Source organism: Symphalangus syndactylus, chromosome 1 (genome assembly GCF_028878055.3).
Source record: "Symphalangus syndactylus isolate Jambi chromosome 1, NHGRI_mSymSyn1-v2.1_pri, whole genome shotgun sequence".
NCBI classification, from domain to species: Eukaryota; Metazoa; Chordata; class Mammalia; order Primates; family Hylobatidae; genus Symphalangus; species Symphalangus syndactylus.
The window spans coordinates 57448936-57470879 of NC_072423.2; the positions used below are offsets into that span (position 1 = coordinate 57448936).

Sequence of the window (21944 nt, forward strand, 5' to 3'; positions counted from 1 at the left end):
CAAGGACTTCATGTCTAAAACACCAAAAGCAATGGCAACAAAAGCCAAAATTGACAAATGGGATCTAATTAAACTAAAGAGCTTCTGCACAGCAAAAGAAACTACCATCAGAGTGAACATGCAACCTACAGAATGGGAGAAAATTTTTGCAACCTACTCATCTGACAAAGGGCTAATATCCAGAATCTACAATGAACTCAAACAAATTTACAAGAAAAAAACAAACAACCCCATCAAAAAGTGGGCAAAGGACATGAACAGACACTTCTCAAAAGAAGACATTTATGCAGCCAGAAAACACATGAAGAAATGCTCATCATCACTGGCCATCAGAGAAATGCAAATCAAAACCACAGTGAGATACCATCTCACACCAGTTAGAATGGCCATCATTAAAAAAGCAGGAAACAACAGGTGCTGGAGAGGATGTGGAGAAATAGGAACACTTTTACACTGTTGGTGGGACTGTAAACTAGTTCAACCATTGTGGAAGTCAGTGTGGCGATTCCTCAGGGATATTGAACTAGAAATACCATTTGACCCAGCCATCCCATTACTGGGTATATACCCAAAGGACTATAAATCATGCTGCTATAAAGACACATGCACACGTATGTTTATTGCGGCACTATTCACAATAGCAAAGAGTTGGAACCAACCGAAATGTCCAACAACGACAGACTGGATTAAGAAAATGTGGCACATATACACCGTGGAATACTATGCAGCCATAAAAAATGATGAGTTCATGTCCTTTGTAGGGACATGGATGAAACTGGAAAACATCATTCTCAGTAAACTATCGCAAGGACAAAAAACCAAACACCGCATGTTCTCACTCATAGGTGGGAATTGAAGAATGAGAACTCATGGACACAGGAAGGGGAACATCACACTCCGGGGACTGTTGTGGGGTGGGGGGAGGGGGGAGGGACAGCATTAGGAGATATACCTAATGCTAAATGACGAGTTAATGGGTGCAGGAAATCAACATGGCACATGGATACATATGTAACAAACCTGCACATTGTGCACATGTACCCTAAAACCTAAAGTATAATTAAAAAAAAAAGAGAGGAAAAAAAAAAAAGAAAAACTTAGAGTTGAAATTTACATCTCAGGGCTTCTCATGAGAACTATCTGTGTCCACCTAAAATCAAACTCTTGCTTCCTTCGCCTTTCCTGTCCTGCTCCATGTCTCCGTCTCCTTTCTGGATGCTCCTGGAAACACATCCTTAGTGCATCACTTACAACTCCGTCCTCGGCTTTGGATCTGCATCTGGGATAAGCCAACTTAAGAAACCCAACAAATGAATTTTTTTATTAAATCAACAAATATTTATTGAGCATCTACTAAATGCCACCACTGTTCTTTCCCATATGACAGAGGGGAACAAAACAAACTTCTTCTCCATGCACCTTATATTTTACTGGGAAGAGTGAGAAAATAAATAAATGAATAGGTCTATGACACTATTAAGCAGTAAAAATTATATGACAAAAAATGAACCAGAGTAATTTAGGGAAGGGAGAGAGAAAACGTAAAGTACTATTTAGATAGAGAGGTCAGAAAAGGCCACTCTGAGAAGTCACTGTTGATTATGAACAGAAAACATCTTCCCCCCCAAATATTATGTTGTTACCTTTTAATGTTGATGATTATGTTGGCTTACGCCTGTGTGAGAACTTAACATGTGCTGAGCTCTCTGATGGGTCCTGAGAAGCCACTTCCTCACAGAAGAATAGAAGAGGCATGGGGCTGAGACTGAGTTGAGGAGCTGTTTGGGCGTGAGTGGGAAGGGATGCATCCATTTCCTGCCCCTGTGTCCCAGCAACACAGGACAGAGGTAGGAGGAGATGTGGAGATGCTGAGGTATGTTCTAAACTCTGAGATATTGAGACCATTCAGCCCTATGGGAATCCAGTAAAGGGGCTTATTCCGTTGGTCTCTTGCTCCTCTTTTAGGGAAAACATGTACTCTTACCTATTTTTATGCTGCATAGGAGTGTGCATGGGAATCCAGTAAAGGGGTTTATTTCGTTGGTCTCTTGCTCATCTTTTAGGGAAAATATGTATTCTTACCTATTTTTATGCTGCATAGGAGTGTGCGTGCTTTTCTGTGTGCAGAAAAGCTCTTTCTGTCATTAATATTTCCTTCAGTGGTATTCCTTAAATGTTAGTTGATTAGAAAAGTGTGTGTGTGTGTGCGTGCGTGCGTGTGTGTGTGTGTATATGTGTGCACACACATCCCAAACTTTGTTTTACACATATAAATACACCATTGTTTAAACCAATTATTGTGATGGGAGAAATAGTAATATACAATTAAAATACGCATATCTACATAGACTATGTTGCATGTTATTACTCTAAGTTCACTTTTATCTATATAGATTCGTCCTTTTTCACATCTTTCGTTTCTAAATATGCAATCTTTTTCTTTAAAGCATTTGATTTTTGCCTGTGATTGCATTAAATGCATGCTAAAATAGAGCTAATATATAATGTATCCTAGACTTCTATGTATTTCAACCCTTGGAGACAAATCAAAACTGAAATATAACTCGTGATTCATTTTGTAAAATTCAAGTTTCCCATAATCTTAATAAAATCTTCTCAAACTAAGCATCCAAAAAGAGCTATTCAATAATCAAATACTGCTGGCTTTGTTTTCTGGGAGGAAAGGCTAAATGGAATATTTTAAGCAAATCATGGATGCAAATGTGATGCATTACTTCAGAGCCTCTGTGCCTGATTTCAAGAACATCAGTTCACTGGGCTGTACCAGGATCTAGTCAAAAATGAATGAACCATGTGGACTTAAAAGTGGATCTGGAGGGCAACAATTCACCACAGGTTATTTCCATCCTATGAGATTGCATTCCCCTTGTTCCGTTTCTGTGAATAAAGAAAAAATAAATAGGTCTAGCAATGTAATTCCTTACTCTATTGATCAGACTCTCGGCATTAAAAATGTCTGCCCTTTAACCTTTTCCTTTTCATAAATCTTTCAGTGACTCAGATGAGCATGACATGAATGTGTTCCCCAGAAGACACTGTAAGCAATACTTTTTTTATTACTGACAGTGTAAAAAATGGACATGTTTTAAGCCCTCTACAAATTGCTATTTAAAAACACAAGACATGATTGATCACCAGATGGAGCAGTAAAAATGAAAACTGGGAGATAAAGATGGAATACAAACATTTAATCATAAATGGGAAAACAATGAAAATCTGAGGATAACTATATTCTGCTTGCAGATAATAACCTTTCATATGAGAATGAGTCACTTATGGAGTCTAACAAAGGGACATAAATCCAGTTTCATCGTAAATACAAATTTTTGCCTGGAACACACTTGCTTATGACTGAAAACATTTGTTTAGCTATTCTAACTTGGAAAAGTCTAATATATTACAATTTTGACATCACACCAGTCAAGAAACATGACTTCTTATACCAAGAAAAAAGTCTTGGCTGTGTCCTCACCCAAACCTCATATTGAACTGTAGTTCCCATAATCCCTGCATATCAGGGAGGGACCCAGTGGGAGGTAATTGAATCATGGGGGCCGTTACCTTCATGCTGTTCTTGTGATGTGGATGAGTTCTCATGAGATCTGATGGTTTTATAAGGGGCTTTCCCCACCTTCACTCTGCACTTCTCCTTGTTGCCTGTTGTGAAGAAGGACATGATTGCTTCCCCTCCCACCATAATTGTAAGGTGTAAGTTCAGCATGGCTGAGGTCTCCCCAGCCATGCTGAAGTGTGAGTCAATTAAACCTCTTTCTTTTATAAATAACACAGTCTCGGGTATGTCTTTATCAGAAGCATGAGAACAGACTAATACAGTCTAATATATTAGAATTTTGACATCACACCAGTCAAGAAACATTACTTCTTATACCAAGAAAAAAGTCACTTTCTTCTATAACTTAAAGAAAATATGACAGCATCACGAAGCATATTGAAAGCATTTTGACAAGACATTGGATGCAGAATAGTAGAGGCCTTATGAAATACTTTCTTTGGTATTAAATAGTTCAGCTCTCAAGGGTGCCAGGACGTTGATGAAACAGAAATTTATTCAAAAATATTTAACAGATGGCATTGCATTATTCCTTTATGCAATTGAAGTATTTAAAATCACTCACACATGAAAATAACATGTTAGACAAAACAAATTATTTAATCAAAAATTAACTATTAGTTTAATAAGACATGGATATTGAAGTTCAATACACAAAGATATTGGGATAAGTATAGGAATTGACTTTTCTGTCACAATGTAAATTACAATAAAAATAATAACTGTATGAGAAGTTGTGTTATGAGTCTTCCGGCACTTAGTGCAAGCACTGAAATGTAGTATTCACCAAAGAAAGCATGTTAACTTTATTAAATCAAAGCATTTTGTGTCAACTACTTGAGTACATTAACTTTTCTCCACCCCACAGCACCCAAGAGAGAGATTCTGCTTACTGTCATATCCATTCACTATCCCATCCTCACATTTTGAAAAGTCCAGCCTCTAAATGTTAATAATTTGGCCTCTGCCCGAATACACTGCAATAAATCAAAATATTTACTGTGAAGGATGGTATTTGTAAATATCTGGTATTATCATACTGAACATGACTTTGGTATTTGTTTCTCTAATGCTTGATGGCAGGTTTGTCTTACAGTTTTGACGTAATTCTTCAAGTCTACAGTTTTATATATTTAGTCCAACCTCCTGGTTCATTGGCAGTAAAGAGTCAGGGAGAAGAGGGCAGTGTCTTCTCTTAAAAAAAATCTAATGTGAGAGTCACAAAATTGCTTTTATAAAGGATTAGTATTTAAGATGCATGAATGGATTGAATTTTAAGATTAAAGAAAGGTAATAATGGTCTTCTTGCCTTCTCCTGAACTGTCAGAGTACCAATCAGGCTAACACATTTAGGAGAGTTCAGCTGACAAAAGAGAAACAAGGTAAGCTTCCCAAAATAATTCTTTTTTAATCAAAGTGTGTGATTCCAGTGAACAGTTCTTCCAGGTCTATGTAAAACATCTTCTCAAACGTCATCTGATTGTGACCATCCATTTCTGGTACTTTTATTCTTTTAGTTTTGAATTTTCTTATTGTCCAGTTTTGACCAAATTATCCACCTGTGCACTAAATTCACCTGACAAAGCCATGTTAATAAATAATTCAAAAACACCTCAGTAACTCAACCTTTTGTGATATATTTTCTCATCAAAAGCAAATAAAGACAATGAGTACACAAAAAATAAAAATTAAGAAACTAAATCATATCACAAAAGAAAATCACCTTTACTAGAGAAAGACAGGAAGAAAATGAAGAAGGAAGAGAAGATCATAAAACAACCAGAAAACAAATAACAAAGCAGCAGGAATGAGTCCTTACTCCTCAATAATAACATTGACTGTAAATGGACTAAATTCTCCAATCAAAAGACATAGAGTGGCTGAATGATTGAAAAAACAAGACCCATTGATCTGTTTCCTTCTAGAAACACACTTCACTTATAAAAACATAGACTGAAAATAAAGACATGGAAAAAGATATTTCATGCCAATGGAAATAAAAAAAAGCAGGAGTTGCTATATTTATATTAGACAAAATAAATTTCAAGACAAAAACTATAAGAAGCGACAAAGAAGGTTACTATGTAATGATAAATGGGTCAATTCAGCAAAAGGATATAACAATTTAAAATACATGTACACCCAACACTGGAGCACCCAAATACATAAAGGAAATATTATAAGAGTTAAAGAGAGAGATAGGCCTCAGTACAATAATAGCTGGAGACTTCAATACCCCATTTTCAGCACTGGACAGACCTTCCAGGTAGAAAATTAACAAAGAAACCACAGACTTAATCTGCAATATAGACCAAATGGATCTAATAGCTATTTGCAGAACATTTCATCCAAGAGCTGAAGAATATATATTGTTTCCTTAACACATGGATTGTTCTCAAGGATAGATCATATGTTAGGTCACAAAATAAGTCTTAAAAGTATTCAAAAATTTGAAATATTATCAATCATCTTCTCTGACCACAATGAAATAAAACTAGAAATTAATAACCAGGTAATTTTTGGAAATTATACAAATACATGGAAATTAAACAATATGCTCCTGAATGAACAGTAAGTCAAAGAAAAAATAAAGAAGAAATTTGAAAAATTTCTTGAAACAAATGATAACGGAAACACAACATATCAAAACCTATGGAATACAGTAAAAGCAATACTAAGAGGGAAGTTTATAGCTATCAGGGCCTACATCAAAAAAGAGGAAAAATTTCAAATGAACAATCTAACGATGCATCTTAAAGAACTAGAAAAGCAGGAAAACAAAACCTAAAATTAATAGAAAATAAATGAAGATCTTAGAAGAAATAAATGACGTTTAAATTTAAAAACACAAAAGATCAATGAAACAAAATGTTGGTTTTTTTAAAAGTTAAACAAAATTGACAAACCTTTAGTCAGACTAAGAAAAAGAGAAGATCCAAAGGAATAAAATCAGAAATGAAAAAGGAGACATTACAACTGATACCACAGAAATTCAAATAATCATTACTGGATACTATGATCAACTGTATGTCAATAAATTAGAAAATCTAGAAGAAATAAACCAGTTCCAAGACACATACAACCTACCAAGATTGAGCTGGGAAGAAATCCAAAACCTCAACAGACCAATAACAAGTAACAAGAGCGAAGCCATAATAAAAAGTCTCCCAGTAAAGAAAAGCCTGGATCCTGATGGTTTCACTGCTGAATTCTAGGACCAGACATTTAAAAAATAATTAATACCATTCCTGCTGAAACTATTCCAAAAAATATTGAAGGAGGGAATACTTACACACTTATTCTATGAGGCCAGTGTTATCTTGATACCCAAACCAGACAAAGACACATCAAAAAAAGAAAACTACAGGCCAATCTCTGATGGATATTGATGCAAAAATCCTCAACAAAATACTAGTTAAGCAAATTCAACAGTACATTAGAAAGATCATTCATCATGACCAAGTGGGATTTATCCCTGGGATGCAAGGTTTGTTCAATATATACAAATCAATCAATGTGGTAGATTATATCAATAGACTAAAAGATAAAAACATATGATTATTTCAATTGGTGCTGAAAAAACATGTGATAAAATTAAATAACCCTTCATGATAAAAAACCTTCAAAAAACATGGTATAGGAGAAACATACCTCAAAATAATAAAAACCATATATGACAGAGCTACAGCTAGTATCATACCGAATGGGGAAAAACTGAAAGTCTTTCCCCTAAGATCTGGAACAAAACAAGGATGGCCACTGTCACCACTTATTCAGCACAGTACTGGAACTCCTAGCTAGAGCAGTCAGACAAGAGAAAAATATAAAGGGCACCCACAATGAAAAGGAAGAAGTCAAATTGTCCTTGTTTGCAGATGATATAACCTTGTATTTGGAAAAACCTAAAGACTCCATAGGAAAATGATTAGAAGTGATACATTCAGTAAAGTTTCAGCATACAAAATCAACATACAAAAATCAGTAGTATTTCTATATGCCAACAGTGAACAACGTAAGAAAAGAAACAAAAGTAATCCCACTTACAATAGCTACACATAAAATTAAATACCAAGGAATTAACTTAACCAAAGAAGTGAAAGACCTCTATAATGAAAACAATAAAACACTGTTGAAAGAAATTCAAGAGGACATTAAAAAATGGGGAAATATTTCATGTTCATGGATTGGGAGAATCAATATTGTTAAATGTTCACACTACCTAAGGAAATCTACATATTCAATACAATCCTTATCAAAATAGCAATGACTTTCTTCACAGAAATAGAAAAATATATCCTAAAATTTATACACAACCACAAAAGAATAGGAACAAGAATAGCCAAAACTATCCTAAGAAAAAAGACCAAAACTGGAGGAATCACAATATCCGGCTTCAAATTATACTACAGAGCTATAGTAAAAATAACATGATACTGGCCTAAAAACATACAGACATATAGACCAATGGAACAGAATAGAGAACCCAGAAACAAATGCACACACCTACACTGAACTCGTTGTTGACGAAGGTGCCAAGAACCTACACTGCAGAAAAGATAGTCTCTTCAATAAATGGTGTTGGGAAAATTGAATATCCAAACACATAAGAATGAATCTAGACCCTTATCCAGCACCATATACAAAAATAAAATCAAAATGAATTAAAGATTTAAGTCTAAGACCTCAAACTATAAAACTACTATAAATCTAATACAAAGAAACATTGGGGAAAATTTCCAAGACATTGGTCTGTACAAAGACTTCTTGAGCCATACCCTACAAGCAGACACAACTAAAGCAAAAATGGACAAATGGGATCACATCAGGTTAAAAAGCTTCTGCACAGCAAAGGATACAATCAACAAAGTGAAGAACCCACATAATGGGAGAAATATTTGCAAACTACCCACCTTATAGGAATCAATAACCAGAATATATAAGGAGTTCAAACAACTCTATCCTACATAGTCTAATTTTGACCAGGTTGGTCAAAATATGGGCAAAATACTTTAATAGACATTTCTCAAAAGAAGACATACAAATGACAAACAAGCACATGAAAAGGTTCTCAACATCATTGATCTTCAGAGAAATGCAAACCAGAGCTTCAATGAGATATCACCTCATCCCAGCTAAAATGGCTTATATTCAAAAGTCAGGCAATAAATGCTGGCAAGGATGTGAAGAAATGTGAACACTTGTACACTGTTGGCGGGAATGTGAATTAGTACAACCACTATGGAGAACAGTTTGGAGGTTCCTCAAAAAACGACAATTGGACCTACCATATGATCCAGCAATCCAATAGCTGGGTCTATACCCCAAAGACAAGAAATCAATATATTAAAGATATATCTACACTCCTATGTTTGTTGCAGCACTGTTTACAACAGCTATGATTTGGAAGCAACCTAAGTGTCCATCAACAGATGAATGGATAAAGAAAATGTGGTACATATATACAATAGAGTAGTACTATTAAGCCATTAAAAAAGAGTGAGTCCCAGTCATTTGCAACACCATGGATGGAACTGAGATATCATTACATTAAGTGAAAAAAACCAGGCACAGAAAGACAAACATCACATGTTCTCACTTATGTGTGTGATCTAAAAATAAAAACCATTGAACTTGTGAACACAGACAGTGGAAGGGTGGTTACCAGAGGCTGGGAAGGGTTATGGGGGTATAGAGGGGAGGTGTGGATGGTTAAGGGGTACAAAAAAAATAGAAAGAATAAATAACACCCACTATTTGATAGCACAATAGGGTGACTATAATCAATAATAACTTAATTGTATATTTTAAAATAATAAAAAGTGTTTAATTGGTTTGTTTGTAACTCAAAGGATAAATGCTTGATGAGAAAGATACACCATTCCTTATCATGTGCTTACTTCACATAGCATGCCTGTATCAAAACATCTCATGTACTCCGTAAATATATATACCTGCTATGTACTCACGCAAATTTTATACATTTTAAATATCTTTTAAAAAATTATTTTGCTCAGCCAGTTGATGAAAGTACAACTGTCAAAAATCCCCTATTGGTGCAACAACAAAAAAGCAAATAAAGACCAATTCACTAATGTTGGACTGTTAATAAAAACTTTTCCTTTTGTTCATTTCAGTTTCTCATAGTCTAATGAGTTCATATTAGTTTTCCAGTATCTCACTGTTGGTGGAACATCCAAATTGTAGCTCAGAGCCCTGGAATTCAGACTATTCAATAATGCCAGTGGTGATTCACTCAAGAATGCAGTTCATTCACAGAGAATGCTTAGCGGATTATACAGTAATCCATAGCAATGTTCCCTTCCAGTTCTTTTCTTCCACTTCTAGGTAATACGGATATGAGTAAATAATACTTTACTGGAGGAGACCATTTGCTCCATTAGATTTCGGGTTCTTACATTCTTAACACTCCATCGTTTCTTACTAGGTCTATTAGCCTTCTGAGAAAAAATAGAAAATTCAGCTGTGTCAAGTCAACCATTTGCCACCTAGATGATGGCTTGACAGGAAGTCTAGCATGAGCCTTGTTCACTGCTGTTTTCCTCAGGTAGGTGCCCACTGCTGGGTCCATGAGTGCTAGCTGAATTAATAATACAAAGTTCTCTCTTGATAGGAAAAGAAAATGATTTGATAAATACAGTGTTCAGCAGTATCAAATGTTGAATAAGTTCACTTATCTTATTGCCTGGGTGATTATTTAGTTGTTTAAGGGATTGCACCCAATAGAAAAAGTTTTACTCTCAGATAGAAACAGAGTCCATTGTAAAATGGTTTAATAATACCCACAAAGTTATGAATAGTAAATGCAGTAATATCTGCCAAGCGGCTAAGATATGACGCTTAGTACAATTAGATGTGGTCAGCAAATGTTTATGTTCATTGTTAATATTTAGTGTAGATGAGGTTGTTTATAATGCCACTAAAGGTAAAAATTAATATATCCTGTTCAGCTTGCACTAGCAACTCAATAAAGTGGCCCCAAAAGAAAAGTAGAAGAGAAATAGTATATCCTTGCTGATTCTAGATGATAGTATAACAGAGATGTTAGATGTTGCTATCTTTATCTTAGAAAGTTGATTAGCAAAAAGCAAAATAGCAGCTGAAGTTTGTGTTCAAATCCAGAATTATTATGCAGCAGCACAGACACCAGACACCTTGAACTATGACCTTCACATGGACCTGCTTCTCCTGTACCTCACCATACCTTCTATATTCCAATTTTTTCATCTGAAGTTTTCAATTCTGAGTATTACAGTTTTGACAGTAGTTCTTTGTATCAGCTAGATCATCTGCTGTTATCTTTGAGAAGATGCTGATGAATTAAAAGTGGTTGCTTTTAATTGACAGCGTATATTTGCACTTTAATAGTGTTCTGCTGTTGGCTTGAGTCACTCAAGAGTGACTCAGGATCCAGGATCTCATACTCCCACTCTGGCTTCTCTGACTCATTTTTTCCAAAGGAAGACTCATTTATCCAGTGAGTAAAAAACTGTGTTCCCTAGTTTCTTTTTTTTCTGGGATCCTTAACCATATATTTACCGCTCTATTATGAAGTCATCTTCTAGGGTGTGTTTTGCACTGCAGGCATCACCCCTGGATTCTGAATGCAGAAGGAACATTGTGGACAAGGAATGGGGAGGAAGTAGAAACACGGTTCCGGTCTGGGGCTGAGTTTCATCTTCCAATCCAGGTTTTATTGGGTTTTAAAACTTAATTTTTGAATACTCATTTGACTCCTGTGCTTGTTTCTCAATTGCTTCTGGACATGGAGAGGAAAAGGGTAAGAGGATTACCTAAATTATTCGTGTAAATTTCTTAAACCCCACAGTAAACAATCTATGTCTTTGAATTCATGAGAGACCATTCTATGACTCTCCAGGCACATGATGATTTGGGAAAGAAAAAACAAAACAAACTTGAATGTGGAAATATGATCACTTATGACAGAAGAGCTGATGATTATTCAGAAATATAGTCATCCACATCTTTGGTAAGAAAGGTATATCAGAAGTTGGGCATCCATTATTCTTCCAGTAACAGCTGACTCCCAGAGTGACAAGCAGACATAGATGGTAGATTCCTTTGTCAGTCACCAGTAATTCCAACTTTGAAAACAAGGCCGCTACTTGTTACTTTTTCATTTTTCCATCACTTACACTGTTTCTGACAGAAGGCTAAGGTGAAGGTGCCAATGTGGGAGTTGAATATTTAGCATTGAGGTTTCTTGCCCTTATCCTCTAACACTCCTAATTTTTATTTACTTTTTTTCTTGCAAATATGTCTGCTTCCTCATAAAGATCAAGTCTCTGAAAATAATTTTACAGTTATTAATTGAAATGAAGTCAAATTCTATTTTTAAAACAGAAGTCTCATACATTCTTAAAATTGGAAAGCACTCTCAAGAGTAGGGAAAACACTTTTCTTTTTGTAGCAGACAGCATTTTATTTGATTCACAATGAATAGGGTTTCTCCTGTCTGACAGCTACACATGCTGGGCTTAACAGCAGTACATAGGTGTACTTGGAGAGACAGAAAAGTATATTTTGGAATACTGCAGGATGTTAGCCTTTATTATTATGATTTTAATATTCCCTGAAGTTTGCAAAATAGTTAACTACCTAAATCAACCTTTAAGGGATTTTGATTCCTGAACAATTCTATGTGTTCATTAATGCTTCTCCCCCTTCTCTGATTTTTACTTCATGGGAAAATGATGGGATTTAACTTTATTTGGTGGATGAATGGGTTAAAATTTTTGGTAATGCTCTCTTCTGGTACAAAAGATGAAATCATTCTGTCATTCTTTTACTTGAAAGAAAATTTTATATAAATAAAATGTATTTGGAAGTTTTTCATTTATTGAGGACAGTAACATAAAAGTGTTACTTTTATTTTGATGTTGTAAATGCTGTTTGAATACCCCTGCACATATAACATTTCAAATGTGTGAGAGTATATCTTTTGGATAAAGTTCAAGGAATGGAATTATCGGGTTGAAGAGTAGATGCATTTATACATTTAGTATGGTGCTAAATTCTACCAACAGCGATAGGGTCTCTTACACTGCCACCAGCACTGCTGCAACTCAGCAAATCAGTAAAATTGAATTTTTGCCAAATAGAAAGGTAAAAGAATCAGTAAAGGCTTAGTTTGTGTTTTTCTAATTATGAACAAAGTTGAATATTTTGTTAATGTTTAAAGGTCATATTACTTTCTATTCTGTAAACAATGTCTTTATTGTGTTACATAGTTCTCTATGACTGTCGATCTTTTCCTTATCTATTCATAGGAGCGCTTTATGTATTAAGAATATGGTAATTTGTCTATTATATGAGTAGTGGATAGTTTTCTGGATTATTATTATTTTAGCTTTGCTTATTTTTTTGTGGTATAGATTTATTTTTATGGAGTTGAATTTAACAATTTAAAAAATATTTTGTGTATTAGAATTTGAAATAGTATAAGAAAGTCTCCTTCCATTTGAGGTGATAAAATAATTCTGTATTTTCTTCAGCTATATTTATATCTTTATTTTATATATTTGAATGTTGTAGCTAGTTGGACTGTATCCTGGTAGTTGATGTGATGTGTTAATGCTAATTAATATTCTTATCACACCATTTGCTACTTGTTTCCACATCGTTTATTCCCTAATCTATTTATAAAGTCAGTTTGTTTCTGAGTTTTCTATTCTTTCCCACTGGGCTTTCTTTTTCTTCATGTGTTAGTAGTATACTGTTTTACTTATTGAAAGCATTTAAAATCTTGAAGGGCTAGTTTATCTTCTGTGCTTTCTTTCTAAGTTTTCTTGCTGTACTTTCTTACTTATTTTTCCTTAGAAGTTTGTATTGATTTAGCTCGTCTAGTTCCACTGTATTTTTAAAAAGGACTTGCGTGCTTGCATTTGACTCATATTTATTATTCATATAAATTACCTTAGAAAAGTTAACTTTATTCAACAGAGTAAGTGTTCAAAACCTGGCTCATTCCAGCCCCTTTGCATCTCAGGCCTCTCACTCATGAATGTGACTGATTCTTCATATATTGTATAATATATAACAAATATATTCAAAAGTTTGCTTTGATCATGGTTGTTTCCCATTCAACAAACATTAATGGAGACATTTGGCTAATCAGTACTTAACTAGCATGTGGGCTATTAAATACTGCACAAATCACTTTGAATTTTTCTGTCTTCCTTGCCCACATTTTCCACCCTGGACAAATGTCTTACCCAATGTCTGGCATGCACCCCTTTTTAGGAACAAATCACATCTGCACTGACCAACTCAAATAAGAGTGTTTGCTCTTTCTTTTGAAATCTGCTTTTACTTCCTCTCTGTGTCAATCATTTGCCTCTTGCCTTTGACTTTAAGGCTAATGACCATTTTACATGTAGCATTTCCTTTTTTTTTTTTTTTTTCTTTTTGAGACATAGTCTTGCTCAGTTGCCCAGGCTGGAGTGCTGTGGTGTGATCTCAGCTCACTGCAACCTCTACCTCCCGGATTTGAGCGATTCTCCTTCCTCAGCCTCCCAAGTAGCTGGGATTACAGGCATCCTCCACCACGCCAGTCTAATTTTTGTATTTTTAATAGAGATGGGATTTCACCGTGTTGGCGAGGCTGGTCTCCAACTCCTGACCTCAAGTGATCCACCTGCCTAGGCCTCCCAAAGTGCTGGGATTACAGGTGTGAGCCACCACAGTTAGCCGTATCTTCTTAATTAGATCATGAATCAGTTAAAGGTACTAATTCATAAATGTTTTCTTTTTTTCATATTCCTGTAGACAAGAATACGGGTCACAGGGAGTAGGGGAGGGTGCATGTATGTCTACTCTCTTTGCATTAGTTTCTCAGGATTCTTCATCTCCTCTAAGTATTTGTCCCTAGCAGTTCAACATAAAAAGCTCACCTCCTTCTATTCTAAATAATGAATTAAATATTTGACTCTGTTCCAATAAGCATAGAGTTCTTTTTTTTTTTTTTTTTTACAGCAGCAAGGCAATATTCACAATCCTGCCTTTTGTAATTAATCCAGTTTTTAATCACGAACAGAACTTTCCCTCTCCTTCTGTTGCCAAGAATTTACAGGTTCTTGGGAATTGACGTGCAACAGAAAATGGATTTGTCCAGGGGCAGAAGCTAACTCTGTGGTCTCTGGTAAAGCTGGACCGTAGATAGGCCAGATGGCAAAAAAGCTTCTTGTGTGTTCTCTAAATGTAGGTACAGATTCCCACTGTCAGGTGATACTCAGGATAAAAATATCTCTTTTAAGAGGCATTGAAAGTCTAAATTGAATACATCTGGCAAACCTCCTTTATTTACTCTTCGTTAAGCATCATAAAGTATCCTTTCAAGGCAGAGAGGGAATGATTTACATTTGCAAAGCCCAGGCTGATTTATTCCTAAAGAATTTTGCTCACCCAGATGATTTGTGTTCCACCTTCCAAGATCTTTCAAACTAGCTTTCCAGGTGCAGAGGTGAGAGTTGCCAGTGTATAATTTTTGGATTACCCTTCACTCCCTTCTGCAAGATTTTCAACACTTTGGCTATGCTCCAATCTCCAGCTATAGTCTCTGCTTGAAAGGATAAATTACATATTTTTTGTAATTATATAGAAATAAAAACACATTTTACCAGTGAAGATGCCAAATCTGCCAACTATCTTAAAACATCTTAATTCTCATGCACCCGAATCTAAAAGTAAGTTCTATTTCAAATTAGATCCCTTTTGCAGTGTTTTACCACTACAGTGTTTTACCGCTGCAAAAGATTTAATGAATCTTAAAAACAAGTACCCTAAATTTAAAAGACTTAGAATTAGATAGTATAATTAATGATCATTTTAGGAAAGGTATAGCAGAGTAGTTGTTTTAGACATCAGATAAGACCAGAAACTAATAAGATAACAGTTATTCTGTAGGGACTTATCCTTTATCTTTAATCTTTAGCTTACAAAGACATTGAAATAGGGCTCACATCTATGATTCTCTACTTAACCAATTATGAAACACATGATTCCTAAAAAGTTGTAATTAATTTTTACAATATCAACAGGAGGTAGGCAGTACCCATGTAGACAAAGTGCTTAAAAGAAGAGTTGCTAAAGTCTGAACCCTTAAAGCATTAAGTAGTCAGAGAAACAGCAATATTTCGGATCTTATCTACAAACTCCAGCTGTGTGGTTCCTCTACATAGAGATATCTTGCATTAGTTATTTAATTACTTAACATCAATGCATTAATACATTTGATCAATAAAATAATTGAACTTTATCTCAGGAGCATTTGGTTAGAGCATGGACCAGCATGTCTGAAATGGCATTGAGGATGATAACTTTGCATTAAAATTTAAATCTCTCCTTAAATTTATCTAGGAAAATAATGTTATTGTTTCTGTGTAAAGCCATTGAAATAAATCTAATTGAAGAAAATTATTACTAGAAGGGAAATTAAAGCCAACAATACATTAAAGTCACACAAGTATTAATAAATGATAAATAATGAATAATAGTCAATTAACAGCAAAATAAACAATGATATTCCCATAAGAGAGGTAAATGAACAATAAGACTTATTAAATTGCATTGATCAGTGTGTAAATACATCCCTAGACCAAATGCATTTGAGCAAGTTCATTAGCCTCCCCCAAGCAAAAGGCCCAAATCCATGACCTGGCATTTTAAATAGTTTACTAAAATGGATATGGAGCGAGAACAACTGGAATTGACCATCACTCTCTGAATGTTCTTACACAAACCCTTGTGTAGATATCAATATCCTAGCATTTTTCACACCACAATTATTTCTTTTATTTACTTTTTATTAAAATAATACATAAGATTAAAAAAAAAACCTAAATACTACCAAAGGGTGTGCAATAAAGTTAACATAAACACCTCAATATTCCTCAGACCCCGCTCCCTTATCCAGAAGCAACAATTTACAAAGATTTCTAAATTTAATTTGTCAATGAATACCCTGAGAATTATCAACAGTAACACACCCTAAACAAGTAAAAAGTAAACTTTCTTTCAGATTTTTCAAATTTACCCATTGTCTATTAATATCTCACTCTAAAAGGCCAGGCTTTTAACTCACCACCCATGTATCCACTCTGCACTCCCAATAATTATCTCATAATTCTCCGTTTTTATCTTCACTGTTCCCATCTGCAAATTCAAGTGATTATTTATGGTCTATGAACCTTAACTTTTATGCCTTGACACCCACTTTCTAAGATGAGGGCATTGGTGCACCCATTTCCTCCAACTTATCTTTATTAACTCCCTGCATTTTTGCTTTTATATCCTTATCTTAAAGCAAAGTTAATTATCTCATAATCTGTCTATAGGTTTATCATAAAAGTATGGTGCAAATGTAAATTAGAGTTTAGAATAGGGCCAGGTAGTGTGTTGATTACATCTTCTCCTTTGTGATATACTGATATATTTATATTCTATTAGGGTCCTTCTGATCTAAACTAGACAATAGGTCAATTACAAAGTGACATGTCAGAGATTCCCTATTTGTTCTCTTGTATTTATTTCCTGATTTTCACGTTTTCCTTTCTTACTCATTTAATTTGCTGGAATATGACCACAATTAATTTCCTAAGGAAATTTTTTTCAAGCATACTTCCTGAGTTCTTTCAGATTTCAAAAATATTTTATTCATTCCTAACATTTTAGTGAAAGTATTCATGAGTATGTAAGTCTACATCAAAAATCATTTCTGCTGAGAATTTTGAAAGCATGTTTCCGTTTATATCTATAATGCTAAATGAATGATAGTCTGATTATATGTCATTTACAGGTGATTTTAGGTTTTTTTCTTATGTTTCACAATGATGTGTCTAAATATTTTAAGGTACGGAAAGCCTTTTAAATTAGGTTGGTTTCTCTTTTTAGCTTTTAAAGAATTTTTGGTACCATGTCTTTGATCATTTCATCTTTGTTCTCTTCATGCTTTTTACCAGTAACTTCTTTTAGCCAAGTGTTAGACATCCTGAACTGATGTTATTTTTTTCTCTTCCACATTCCTTTATTGTTATTGTAGTTATATCAAATGAGCAATTAACTTCATATTTATTTTCCAACTTTCCTATTAAATATGTTATTTCAATAATGACTTTAACTTCCAAGATTTTTTCTCCTCATTAACCTCCCTCCTTCCTTCCCTCCCTTCCTCCCTCCCTCCCTCCCTCCCTTCCTTTCTTCCTTCCTTCCTTCCTTCCCTTTCTCTTTTTTTTTTTCTTACTTTCTTTCTTTTTCTAACTCTCATGGCCAAAACCTCAAATCCGCCTGAGGAGACTTTTAAAAATTATTCTGGTTTCCTAAATTACTCTTATTTACTCAGGGTTAGTTTTTACTTAATATATCTTCATCATTCTATTTCATGTTGCAGTACCTTTATGAACTTACGGTGAGTCATGGTAGTCAAACCATACTTAACAATAAGGGTCTAAGAAGATTGATAGAGAGACTGTGTCCAGCAGAAAATGCTTTGGAGAAAGAAATCATGGGGGTGAATCTTATGCTGCAGGACTCATATATAACAGGACAAGAAAGTACAAAGACGATTTCACTCTAGGTCTCTGTTACTTAAACTAACCAACCTTATTTTCCTCAGATGGCTTTGTCAAACTTGTATTTGTCCCTGGGGTAAAGGGCTTCAATGTTGAGCATTGAGCACAAGGAGTTGGAGAAAGAGATGTGGTTGATCTACATCTGCCATGTAAGTCCTCCATTATTCATCTTGTCTTAGTCCTATTTCTTCCTTGTACCCATCAAAGCATTGGCATTTCTTAGTCTGCATCTGCTTGGGGGTTCTGCTGAAGAAGTCCGCTTTTCATTAGCTGCAACTTTCTTTTCAAGTGTTCTAGGTTTTGTCTTTCTGTTCTTGGATTAGTGACTCACCCATTCATCTCTTTTTGTCTGTCAGAAATGTGTTTAAACCTGTCTTTAATTCATGCCCCCACCCTGCTCTCAGCTGTCAACTTATTTATTTACCTTCTTTACCTTTATTTTACTTGCACGTTGGGACCTGAAAAAAGTGGAAGTAGGTACGTACCAGTGCTTTATCTACTGTCTTGCCCTGATGAATCCACCTCTCACATGAAACAGTGAGTTACTGAAAGGCAGCAATTGTACCTTTTTGTCTTTGTATTTCTAGTGCTTATCGTGGGGCCTGGAATATATTACATGTTCAAAAAACTGTGGGATAAAAGAAAACAAAAATACTTCCATCCTAGGCAGATGTGTGGTATCTAAAGGTCATTACATTGTCACTGTACAATTCTTGCAGAAAGCAAGGCTGTGCTGTGTGAAGCAAAATGTTGCAACAAAGTCTGCCATCATTCCAAATCCTTCGTGTGATAATTTCTGAATTAAAGTGTTATTATAATGAGGAAAAATGAGGAAATGGCAATTTTCTTAATAAGGAAAATAGTAAAACCATGAGCCTGTGAAATTAATAAGACTTTATAAATGCAATATATTTACAATGAAAATCTCATGCAAGGGAAATATTTAAATTACATGAAATCCTTGCACAGAACAGCAATGATAAATACATTTGTATTTAATGGCATGTCCTCATCAAATACTCATATCTGTGCATCATATAAAACATTTATATACAATTATGTTTGTCACCAATGCAGGCGGTTGATAGCTCAGTAACTCATTCTATGTCATTGATTCAGAACAATGATCTTTAAATATTACCTACATGGTAGCTCTGCAGGGGTTTTAAATGAATAACATTATTATAACTTCTAAGTGTTTATGGGGAACATGCAATGTAATTCAACATCATGGTGAAATGTTGTCTTTTAAAAAAGACAAAGTAAACCAAAGCAGTGTGTTTTCTTTTTCAAAACTCAGTGAACATTTTTCTAAATGCCATTTCTTATCTTACTTACATAAAAGAGAGAAAAGATAAATTCCTACTTAAAAGTCAACTGACACCCTGATGCTATACAATTACCACCCCATTACACTAGTGTTTCAGATGAGGAAATAGAATCCTAAAGATAGTTTAATGTGCACTCAATACTACAAAGTTATTTACAGTGTTAGAACTAGAAATAAGAACACCTGGATTCTAGCTCAATCTATTACTCTTTATATTACACAGTTTATGGCCCATATGTGCAAAAACTGGGGGTGAAACAGGAAACCATCTGAAAGATAATGGTTTGAGTAGACCTATGCTTTAAAAGACTGGTTTTCAGGTCCAATGAAAACAAGGAATGATTCTTTACAAACCATGTCCACAAAGAATTCAAGGGAACAAAGAAGTTTAAGACAACCTGGACCTTAAAAGAGGAAACTAGGGATGTTGTTTCATGATTTCTCATTAATAGTTTCTGAATGACTGAACATGGATTGCTGCCAGTTAGGGCTGGTGTCACCTTTCTCAAGGACACATCCATGTTGATCTCCACATAGCACTTCTATTGACCCATACTGACATGAACCACACCTTAAGAATGTACCTTCTTTGGTAAGAAGATGAAAAACTTGGCAGCACAGATGGCATTGTCATCACATAGTCTTACTGAGAGTTAGGAGTTGAGGAAATAACCTAACATATGAACAATGAATGTGCAGATGGTATCAATAAACAGCATCTCAATTCCTGGATAATGGAATTTCATGTCAGAATTATGAGCTCATAGCTGGGGGTGAAGTTCACCTTATGAGTAAAAGAAAAATTATGTTTACTAGAGCCTGCAGTGCCCGCTCAGAGGGCTTTGTTCTAAATATAGATCAATGGAGGAGAAAAAGGTAATAAATGTCAGACAATGACTAGCAAATGAGCAAAGCACAAACAAAAGGAAGATAAATGGTTTAGATGATGTCACATATCATCACAAAATGTCTGGCTGGGGTTACCTGGTTGCCCCTCTGGCCACTTGCCCAGGAATGTACCTTGGCAACTATGTACTCATTTTTGTTCTGAGGCTTTTGTGGCCTTGTAAAAATATTTGAAACAGTAGTCTGAAAAATGTAACATGATTAATAAAAGATCAACTGTTATTGGTTTCCATATGGGATATGTCTAGGCAGAAGACTGTTATTTTCCGTAACAAGAGGATTCTACTCAGACACTATAATACATTTTCTGAGGCTCAGTCTCAGTAAGCTGTAAGTAGACTGTGCTGTCCTAAAACATAAAAGTAAATCTTTTCCTAAATATTTGCTTTAAGGAGCATATTGTCAGTAGATGCAGCATAGTATGAAGACACAAGAATTTGCTAGACAACCTCGGCCTAGGCTTTCCAGCACAGGGTCTCCTTTCAGACAGTGATGCACATCAGTGAAACAAAGGGCAGAAACAGGGATGTCTATCTGATCTTACAGAGGAGCTGCCCTTTGGATGACTGTAATGTCTAACTATTTTAAGTCCTATATCTGGGTTTCCTGAGTTTTTACCTCTGCCTACAATTGTCTATGCTTGGAAGAGTAATAATTAGTTCTGTAATTCTTTAATGTTCACATATGTAATTATTACTTTGCATTCATTGAGCTGTGAAAATTTCTGTCTTCTGCTTTAGAGATATTGGACTGGCAAAAATAAATGAATTTCATCTGAAGAGAATTAACACAAGCATACACATATACACAGGAGCGCACATAAAAATTAATCTTCAAGAGGATAGAAACGGGATGGTGTAGTTCCTGCCATGAAGTACAGGTCAACTGGTACCAGAAATTCAAAATTGTGGAATGGATCATGGGGATTTCTCTCTTCCCTGTCATAAAGAGTAATTCAATCAGGAAAACTGACATGCATTGTTGTATTGTGGGTTCAAGAGCTGAGAGGATGAAAAAGACACAGGGAAAGGGGATATTGGAAATAAAAGCATGTTAAAATGATATAATTTTTAAGAGGATTGAAGAGAAGGAATATGGGATATTTATATTCCTCTAAATTTGATAGATAATGATGTCCACAAAGAACAGTTTGCTGAAATAATTTTAAATTTTGGTGAGCACAGACTATCAATGCCACATGCAATGGATAATTTTGTGTGTCAGCTTGGCTAGGCTGTGATCTCCAAGTGTTTGTTCAAACAGCAATTTTAGATGTCCTTGTGAAGGTATTTTTAGGTAAGACTAACATTTAAATCAGTAGACTTTGAGTAAAGCAGATGACCCGCAATAATGTGAGTGGGTCTCAAATTTGTTTTAAGTTGAAGGCCTTAAGAGAGAAAGATTAAGGTCATCCATGAAAGAGGGAATTCTGCTGCCAAATTGCCTTTGGATTCAAGCTGCCATATCAGGTCTTCCCTGGGTCTCCAACCTGACAGCCTGTCCTATAAAT

General features: G+C 35.0%; 2 long non-coding RNA genes across 3 annotated transcripts; one reads left to right on the forward strand and one right to left on the reverse strand.

Moving 5' to 3' along the window:
• Positions 1 to 1316: 1316 nt before the first annotated feature.
• On the reverse strand, positions 1317 to 18513 carry LOC134731766 (uncharacterized). 2 transcript variants are annotated; one of them, XR_010114363.1, is made up of 4 exons: positions 18339 to 18513; positions 3583 to 3678; positions 2083 to 2898; positions 1317 to 1984 (listed from the first exon to the last, which is right to left on the reverse strand). It is a non-coding gene; the product is annotated as an uncharacterized lncRNA (long non-coding RNA). The 2 variants fall into 2 exon arrangements; XR_010114362.1 differs by having other exon boundaries at positions 18229 to 18513.
• LOC129459010 (uncharacterized) lies at positions 11235 to 21353 on the forward strand. Its single transcript, XR_008649834.1, has 3 exons — positions 11235 to 11390; positions 11490 to 11600; positions 21175 to 21353. It is a non-coding gene; the product is annotated as an uncharacterized lncRNA (long non-coding RNA).
• The last annotated feature ends 591 nt before the right edge of the window (positions 21354 to 21944 follow it).